The following is a 10,554-nucleotide window of genomic DNA, read 5'->3' as shown; positions in this document are numbered from 1 at the left end:
TTTAAATTCACTTAGTATTGTTTGTTTGAATCTTCTCGGTGTTGTTTAGGACTGCAAGTGATCAATCTCTTATTGGCAATACGTAAAGTATGCACATATGCAGTCCAAAACACCAATGGGAAGATTCAAACAAACAATACCAAGTGAGTATCATAGGTTTTGTTACAACAATTGGAAAATGTTGCCCATTCGCAATATCAAGGGATAACCAACTGAAATGTAGTAAATTTCACACCTTGAATGGTTAAACCCTATCCATATTTGTTGAATTTCGAAATCTAAATCACTGAATCATGTACCAGAGTCATCAAGGAAACCTTATTTTCGAGATTTGAATCACACAAGGAATCATTAGTTCGTATAGCAACATGGTTCTAATGTAAGAAAAGGCAATTATTGAACGCTAAAAGATTTTTGATCGTTTTCTACTTGATATCAATGAATGACGAAAATTCATAGTCGTGAAATAATCACCAAAAACTACGCAGTATAAAACATATTAAGATTAAAGCAATATGACACTGGATTCCGTGTGAGGGCTTGTCTTGTAACACAGTTGGATGATTTCCTCAATTTATATCCCATCCATTTCTTTCTGATTTCTTCCTCCACTGAAATCTGGTTAGTTCTCTCCCACATTAGCTTGGTGCTGATAGTGTCTGGTCAAAGGATGCGAAGTATTTTGCATAGATAACTGTTAATAAACACTTGTATCTTCTGGACGACAACTTTCATAGTTCTCCAAGTTTCCCCCCCTCCATAAAGTAGAAATGTCTTAACATGTGTATTGAAAATTCTGATCTTGGTGTTGATTGACAATTGTTCCAGATGTTCATCAAATATAGGAATGCTGTTGTTGCTTTTCCAATCCTCGCCTTCACATCTTCATCAGATATACCGTGTTTATCATTGATGCTGCACAGATATGTAAAAGTTTTCACATTCTCCAAAGCTTCTCCATCAAGTGGGATTCGATTGATGCATGCTGTATTGTATCGGATAATCCTACTTTTCATTTTGTGTATGTTGAGATCTACTGTTGCTGAGGCTTAATTACTCATTAGTTTTGCATATTTTACATAAGTTATTCATTGAATTTTCATTCATCTTTAAAAAATATTCTCATTTTTAAATAGTTTCATTCTATTTCCTAACGTAAGTTTTCCTATTCCTCATTTCATATAAATTTACTACAATCTAACACATTCAGTACATTAGTAACTAACCCTATATTGTAACATAGTCATTAGCTTATTGATACGATACTAATAATGTATACTTTGTTTATTCTGTAATTTTACTCAATTTGTTTGCCGTTTTCTTTTGTCAATAGGTTTGAAAAGGAAGAAACATAAATTTGTAAGGCAATGAAGAACATATGATAGAAACAAGTTTCGAAAGAGATCGATCTTTGACGACCTATTTATAATGCTTATGTGCACTAATAGGAAATCACGAATATAGGCGAATATATGTATTTTAATAATTGCATTAATGAGTTAGTTGAAGCTGGACAACTATGAAAAACCTGAAGGCACTGGATGGCTGTTTTGTCCTAGCATAGGACGCCTCAGCAGTGCGCATTCGCGAACCCGCCCGCGGAATTTTAACCCAGGACCTACCGGTCTCACACATGAACGCTTAAACTCTAGACCACTGAACCGGCCGGCATCCAACAGTGTTAATTTCTAATTTCAACCAACTCACGAGCGGGATAGTAAATCAACACTGTTGAAGAGTCCCATAATAGGACGAAACGGCCGTCCAGTGCTTCAAGGTTTTCCATGGTGGTTTCGTTTCAAATGACAGATGAATTCAACAATAAAATAATATAATCTCGACAAGACCCCCTTTTGATGTATATGTATATTAAAAGACCTCTACAAACTTCTTAATAACTTGACTAAATAGAATGCAATCGAAACAATTAGCTTAAGAAAAGATATACACTAAGAACTGAAGAAAACACAACAACACCACCAATATGAGAAGATAAGGTATTAGTTTGTGCTTATACACACATATTACTCAATAAGTAGACTGTAAAAGAGACAAGCATCACTTAGATTGTAACAGAATATCTAATGACTTTTCGTTTTCTAAGAATAGAATAGAGAACGATTAACACGGTTTCGTGACGATTGTTCAATGTTAGAAAGATCATAAATTAACCTCAAGTTAGAGGAACATTCAAAACATTGAAGCATTGGATAACTATTTCATCCAGTACTGAAACCAATCAACAGTGCAGTTGAATAGTAACTTAACTGATGAGTTACTATGAGTAAAATACTTCACTGAATATTTATTGAATTACATTGTTTATAGTTGTACTGTTTCAAAGTCGAATTACATTGAAACTGTAATTGTAATGATTGCTTTCCATTACTTAACTTGTTATTCTGAAATACTTCGATCAATATTTATTTAATTATTTGTTTGAAACGTTTATTAGTATGATTCAAAGTCTGTTGCTTCCAAATGTCCTGGTACTGTTGAGAATGGGGAGAGTTATCTCTCCCTCTTCAAATGCTCTCACATGGTCACGTGCATAAAACTACAGCTAGAGAAGTCCTACTCACTGCCTTCTCGCTACACGGTTGTTGTTTACGAACAAATACAGGCTCATCGAAGCTGATGAGACTAAAGTAGGACGAAACACACATCCTAGATTCCATCACTAGTTACTATCCCTCTTTGCGAACATTAAAAATATTTTCATTCAATTACGTTAACTGACATCATTTACGAATGTCAATCTTAAAATATAAATCTATTCAAATGGAATATATATCATTCAACTGATATATACTACTGAATTCCAATTCTTATAATGATCATTCATAAATTCATTTATATATAAACATATTATAATACATTGTTATTGGAAAAGAAAAGGGAAAACTTATTGATTATTTAATCATTAATGAAATATATAAATGAACATGTTTATATTCCCTAACCCTACCGGAAATAAGAACATGCGAATAAATTTTCTCTCTTGTCAATATATTCAGTCTTAGTTAGTGATTCATAGATAAAGTGACTCTTGTAAAAGATAAAAACAACTAATGATGTTTGTCAACAACAACAACAAAATCAGTTATCAGGACAGGAGTGTGGAGATGATTAAGTTTTCAAATGAGATTATGAACCGATTGATGTTAGACTATCATTGAAAACTTGGAAACACTGGATGACAGATTCGTCATCTTATTGTGGGACTCCTCATCAGTGTGCATCCTCGGCACGATCCCACAAGCGGGATTCGAACCTTATTCTAACTTCTGGACAAGCCAGTTTACCTATCCTTCCTGAGTCATGTTTTCACCTTGTTACTTCTTCACTTATCAACCCTGACTATTTTTATATGAGCGTAGGTGTGTGTACACTTTTCGTCTTATTCATCAAATGTCTGTCATTTATTCTTGTCTGACTATAAATATTGATTAACGCTTGATTAAAGTGAGTTGGCTTACCCGCCATTTCCAATACGTGTTATTTATGCTTCGCTCACTGATATTTATTCATGTGCTTATAACTTTCTGGCCTGTGTTATTTGACAATCAACTGTAGCTGCCGCTTCTCTTTGCCTTCTGATTTTATGCACCGTTAAGATTGGAAGTATAACGGTTATCAAGGTGAACGATTAACGAAGCATGGCACTATAATCTAAACCACTGAGCCGGCATCCAAGATTATCAAACCTTTTAACTTTTGTTAAACATATAGAATCGAAGATGCTTGTTAATTTCTACTCATCAGTGAGCATCAACGATACTATCCCACATGCGGGATTCGAACCTAGAGTTTTCGGTCTTGTGAGCAAACGCTTAAACTCTTAACCACTGAGCTGGCATCCAAGATTATCATACCTTTTACTTTTTGAAAAGCATATAGAATCGAAGATGCTTGTTAATTTCTAATTTGGAGCTGAGTAATCTGGTTGTTATATATACTTTAACCTCATGTTTCAACCTTTTTAGTCAATATATCTTCATGTATATTTACTATTGATCTACATCCACCGTTCTTATTTGTCTGTATTGTGTTAAAGCTAAGAACTCCAAAAAAAATCCTCTGAAATTTTATGAGTGGTAGATGTGTCAACTAACCCATTAGATTGAATCTAATCAAAGGTTGAAAACCGAATTAGTAGTATCTTATATCCATCAAAAATCTAAAGTATTGTTAGCTCCATAAATGTTTAAATGGAATAACTCCCAAGAAGAGATCAATTGATTAAAGCTTTTATATATTAACAACAAGAAAATACCAACTCTTACAGTTCCATGGGTTAAAAATCCATATTTTCAGCGCTTAAACAACCAGCATAAATTAAAACAAACATGATCTCAACTACCAAAATTACAATAATATCCACAAAACCCTTTCAGATAATAATCACCATATGCTCACTAGTGACTGGCTCCATGAGGTATTTCCTGAAGTTCTAGTGAGAGGCAGTAACCAGTACAGTTCAACCAGGTCTGTTGTGAGATAGTAACTAACTGAAGAAAATGGTGAATGGTTGCTCAATTTCATGGATTGGTTGAAGTTAGACATTAACACCGTTGAATACCGGCTCAGTGATCTAGAGGTTAAGGGCTCGCGCTTCAGACTGATTGGTCCTGGGTTCGAATCTCGCGAGGCGGGATAATGGATATGCACTGCTGAGGAGTCCCACAATAAAACGAAACGGCCGCTCAGTGCTTCCAGGTTTTGCATTTTAGTCTAGCTTTCATTGATTTGTGATCCCAACTATCAAAATGTTCAAAGGGATTTTATTTTATTTGTATGAAACTGTGTATATTCAAGAATAATAATTTGTTGTTAATAGACTACTGGTTGACGTAGGAATGGTTAGATAATATAGCGAAATCACTTTAGTAAGCGCTTATATAACAATAGTCAAACAGATTCTAGATTTGAAAATTGAACTATCTGAACCAATCAACAGTTAGTCTTGACCCTATGTTTCGTACTAGACAACACATAACAGTAAAGTGGATTCAAAATCTTGAGGGAATTGATTATATATGAATCTGGTTCTTCTAGCATCACAGTGAGGAAACGTACTATTGAAATGGTCTGACTAACACTGAACTATGAAGCGGACATATTCACAACTTTTAGTCAATGTTTGTAAACACTGCCATTTAGTTATTACGGATTACATTTGAGTTTTCAGTATGAAGCATAAGTAGGTTCGGCAATTACTAGACATAGAAGTTTTGTCACTGCTAGATAACTGATAGGGAACCCTTGGAAAATAAACAGTACCAGATAGCTATTTTGACACTAATGGGGACTTAGCAACAGTGTATAACCATGGATAATCCTGGGACTTACATGCCTAGAGATGGGTACGCTATGTCCTGACTACCAGGTTATAACTCAGCAGTACATATTTCCAACGTCAATCTGTTTATGATATTTAAATTCAACTTAGTATTGTTTGTTTGTATCTTCCTATCGATTTGTTAGGACTGCAACTGGTCAGTCTCTAATTGGCATGTGTGTATACTGCGCGTATTGACTCGATATACCTTAATTCACAAGCATGGTTAGCAGAGATGGATAGTAGCTAGCAGTGAAATCCAGTTTGAAGCGCGTTTCGTCCTATTTGGGACTCGTCAACTGGATGTACCTGCATCTCAGAGTTGATGTTTACTCTGGGACTCGAGCCCAGTACCCTCGCTTCAAACGCCATCGCGTTATCCACTCGGCCACTGAGTCCTGATATAGTTTATCAGAAGAGGGTTTTGTGGAGATTTTAGTAGTTTTATAGTTGAATTCATGAGTCAATTGAAGGTAGACTACCATGGAAAACCTGGAAGCACTGGACAGCCGTTTCGTCGCAGTATGGGACTCCTCAGAAGTGCGCATCCATCATCCCACATCGCGAGATTCGAACCCAGGACCTACCAGTCTCGCGCGCGAGCGCTTAACCTCTAGACCATTGAACTTAGAGTTATCCAAGTGTATTATTGTCTACCTTCAACCAATCCATGAAATTTAGCAACCGTCCATCATTGTCTTCAGTGAGTAACTGCTTCTACAACAGACTAGGTTGAATTCCACTGGTTACTGCTTTTCACTAAAATTTTAGGAAATATCTTTTGAAGCCAGTCATTAATGAGCATAAGATGGTAGACAGTTGCTTAATTTCTTGGATTGGTTGAAGTTAGACATTAACACCGTTGGATGTATAATCAGTGGTCTAGAGTTTAAGCGCTCGCGCTCGATACTGACAGGTTTTAGGGTTCTAATCTCGCGTGGTGGGATCATGGATGCGCACGTCTGATGAGTCCCACAATAGAACGAAACGTCCTTCCAGTGCTTCCAGGTTTTCAATGGTAGTCTGACTTCAGCTGACTCATGATCTCAACTATTAAATACAGTTTGTTAATTTACAGTACACTGAGACCTCTCAAACTCAGTCATTTAATCACCTAGGCTAAACAGTGTTGTTTTTCTCGTTTTCAAAATTAAGCTTTATCAATATGTAAAGAAAGATAAGCCACTATATTTTCAATAGTTTAATTACTAAAAGAAATTGTATATATTATATTGATTATTAGAGTATAATGAAGTCATGGTAACAAAATGTAAATGATCAGAATAGTCTATTTTCCATGTAACACTTTGATATTGTCATAAGTTTTTGTTATAAACGGTAAAATGTAACAGACGTCTGTTCTACGAAAAAACGAACAGTAGTCTTTCTTTTGTATCATAATATTCATTTTTTAATTTCTTTATTGTTACATAGTAATTATCTAATATTATTATGAGTTAGTATATTCCTTGATTTAACAACGTCATGTATTGATTAAAGTTAGATAATTAGATCATTGAACAAAATGAAAGTGATCAACAGGTTAGATTTGAATGCTCTAGATATCATCTGCTGTAGGGTTGTGTGTGATTATTATTTAGAAGTCTTACAATGAGAAGAAACATCTGTTTGGTCCTCGTAAGCCATCGATGGTTATCTGAATAATAATGATAACTGGTAAGTTAATAGTATTTGATCACAGATGTCTTAGAAATATTGCTTGCATCTGCTGGGATCACCGGTTAAGTAATAGTGAGGTTAGACACAGAGTATTAGGGAATGATGGTAAATCAGTTGATGAAGATTCAAAACCTTATGATTGGGTCACATGTTATATATGCCTGAACACTGATTACCATGACATGCAATGCTGACTAGTGTAGGGGATGGTTGGAAGAATGTTAGGGGTGGCCATACCAGAGCTTGAAGTCATTAACTTCTAGTCTGAGCCATGTTGATAGATGCAGACTACTTGGTTGGGATCCACGTGACTATTATAACCAATGGTTGGAAACTGTGTGACATGGCTCAGAATCGAACACAATGCCGTAAGTGTCTGACCAGTAAACATTGTGAAAAGATATTTTATCAGAAAGAATGTAATTCTCAACAAATAACACAATATGAACAGAGGTATGTGGTAGCAATCAGCAGGATCCAGGAAACGCGTTTCGTCCTATTTGCGGCTCGTCATCTGGATATACCTGCATCACAGAGTTGATGTTCACTCTGAGACCCGAACTTAGTGCCATTCCCTTTAAACGCAATCTTATTATCTACTTGATTACTCAGTTCAGATGGCCACTAGCTTGTGTAACGGGGTGAAGTTTTAATTAATTTTTGTATTGGTCGTTTGGATCTCCCAACTGACGAGACCCAAATAGGACGAAACGCATGTTCTGAATTCCCCTAATAGCAACCATCCGTCTTTGCTTATAATGCCTGTTAACTAAGGCAATATCTAGGCGATCCGAACAGGATCCACGTATATTAATAAAAGACCGGTCAATTGCAGTCCTAAACATCAATGGGAAGATTCAAACAACCAATACAAAAATGAATGAAATAACTGAATAGTTTAAAGCAATCAAATAAACCAAATTGGTTCAACAAAGAGTTCTCATTTTGGAGAATTCATTTTCAAAGCTGTACAAATACAAGGTGATAATAATCATAATAATAGTGATAATAAAATTCTGTTAAACATGATAACAATGAGATAGAATAAGTAAAGGCATTAAAATGTTCCTTTTTATCAGGGCAACTAATAACAGTTATTTTATGATTGAGTGATTTAATACTCATCATGAAGGTAAATAGGGAAATTATAATTAAGAAAGGAAGGGTTAGCATGATATGATAAAATATTGGAATGGAGATGAACTATAATCAAGAAAATCATACTTACTTACGCCTGTTACTCCCAATGGAGCATAGGCCGCCAACCAGCTTTCTCCAACACACTCTACAATGGGCCTTCCTTCCTAGTTCTATCCAGTTTTTGTTCATTCTTCTCATGTCTGTCTCCATTCCTCGGTGTAATGTGTTCTTTTATCTTACTCTTCTCCTTTGACCTTCAGGATTCCATGTGAGGGCTTGTTTTGTGATACAGTTGAGTGATTTCCTCAATGTGTGCCCAATCCACTTCCACCGCTTCTTCATGATATCTTCTCCCACTGGAATTTGGTTTGTTGTCTTCCACAGTAACTCCGCCTGTAGCTCCTCTCGGGGCTACTGCCGGTCCCAAGCCCGGGTAAAGGAGGAGGGTAGGGCATGGGGTTAGCGACCCCATCCCGTAGAAAACCAACTCGCTAAAAAACGCTAACCAGAAAAAATTATTCAAGAAAATCATAGAAACAAACAAATCAGTTGAGGGTAAAACGTTTAAAGGGAAGATATCAGAGAAGCAGATGTCTACGAAAGACGAAATATATGAAGAAGACTACAGTAGATGAAGAAGTCGTACCAGTTTCTTTTCAACACAAAATTCTGATTTTTCTAGATATATAACTAGTGCCTCGGTAATATTTAGAATATGGAATATAACTGTCTTTGGCAGCTTTCTACACATTTCACATGTGACTTTGAACATAGAATTCTCTTTGACTGAGTGACCTATTTTCACAAATTGTTCAATTATTATTAATTATTATGAACGGTAGCTCTTAAGGACTATTTACGGACCAATACGATACGTATATTGTTAAGTAACTTAACTATTCGTATTCATGTTTCTTTTTATTATAAGCTTTATTTTGACCCATAGACTATTATTATACGATTTACCACTCTTTAGTTATCCTCAGTCTGTTAATTACTGTTCCCCCTATTCACAGCCACATTTGGCTAAATCTTGTACAAATGTTGCTCCCTATTTTATGCTACGATGTAGTCTGTCTGTTTGATATATAAACCCTGTATGCTTGAAATAAATGATTCATATTGCAGAGGCTGTTATTGGTGTTCTGAACTCAACTGGCTGGGCTAGGCAGAATGCAGGATCGACAAGTGCTCTAGACTGCTCGTACAGCTTTCGTGTGTCACTGGTTCGACCGATAAATCGCTGCTTTCTAATAGGCGGGCACACAATATAACAATTACGTTATTTCCATCTCTTTTCAGCCAAGCTCAATAATGTTGTCGAATCCTTTTGCATAAAATACTCATGAAACAACCTATATACCTGGTAACACATGAACAAGTAAATTGATAAACATACATAGTTTTGATCAAATGAGATAATTTATCCTTAAGATTATTGGTGAACATTGATCAGCTAGAGAACGCTATTCACAAAGATTCTAAGAAGAACCCTCTTTTGAGATAGTCAGAAGCATGACATAAAAATAAATCCTTTTCTTTAAATTCACTTAGTATTGTTTGTTTGTATCTTCCCATTGATATTAAGAACTGCAACTGGTCAGTCTCTTATTAGCATATGTGCATACTGTGCGGATTGCCTCTATATAGCCTTAATTCACAAGCATTGTGAGCAAAGATGGATAATGGCTAGCAGTGGGATCCAGGACACGCGCTTCGTCCTATTTGGGACTGGTCAGCTGGATGTACTTGCATCTCAAAGTTGATGTTCACTCTGGGGCTCGAACCCAGTATCTTTCGCTTCAAATGCCATCGCGTTACCCACTTAGCTACTCTGTCCTGATATCCAATTGCTTGTGCAATAGGGTAAAGTTCAAATTCGCTGCTAGCCACTATCCATCTTTGCTTAAAATGCTTGTGAATTAAGGCTATATCGAGGCAATTTGCACAGGATGCAGATATGTCAATTAGAGACTGACCAGTTGCAGTCCTAAACATCAATGGGAATATTCAAACAAACAATATCAAAAGAATTTAAACTTCACCCCATTTCACAAGCAAGTGGCTATCAGGATTCAGTAGCTAAGTATATAACGTGATGGCGTTTGAAGTGAACGGCACTGGGTTCGAATCACAGAGTGAACATTAATTCTGAGATGCAGAGGTACATCCATATGACGAGTCTGAAATAGGACGCAATGCGCATCCTGGATTCCACTGCTAGCCACTATCCATCATTGCTTAAATTCCTTTTCTTTGTTTAACCATTTTATCTTGAATAATAAATTAATTTACCTTGAAAGAATATTAAATTTTGAACATGAATAGGCAAAATCAGTCCTTTTGATCAGAAATGTGAACGTGTCTTTTTTGATGAAACACACACACACACA

General features: G+C 35.9%; 1 non-coding gene across 1 annotated transcript; it reads right to left on the bottom strand.

Annotated features, from left to right (window-relative positions):
- Positions 1–9,927: 9,927 nt before the first annotated feature.
- On the bottom strand, positions 9,928–9,999 carry Smp_tRNA_01385_Pseudo_TTG.1.1. Its single transcript has one exon. It is a non-coding gene (tRNA).
- Between the last annotated feature and the right edge of the window lie 555 nt (positions 10,000–10,554).

The sequence above is a fragment of the Schistosoma mansoni genome, chromosome 6, assembly GCF_000237925.1.
Source record: "Schistosoma mansoni strain Puerto Rico chromosome 6, complete genome".
NCBI classification, from domain to species: domain Eukaryota; kingdom Metazoa; phylum Platyhelminthes; class Trematoda; order Strigeidida; family Schistosomatidae; genus Schistosoma; species Schistosoma mansoni.
This window is presented reverse-complemented; position numbering and strand designations above follow the sequence as displayed.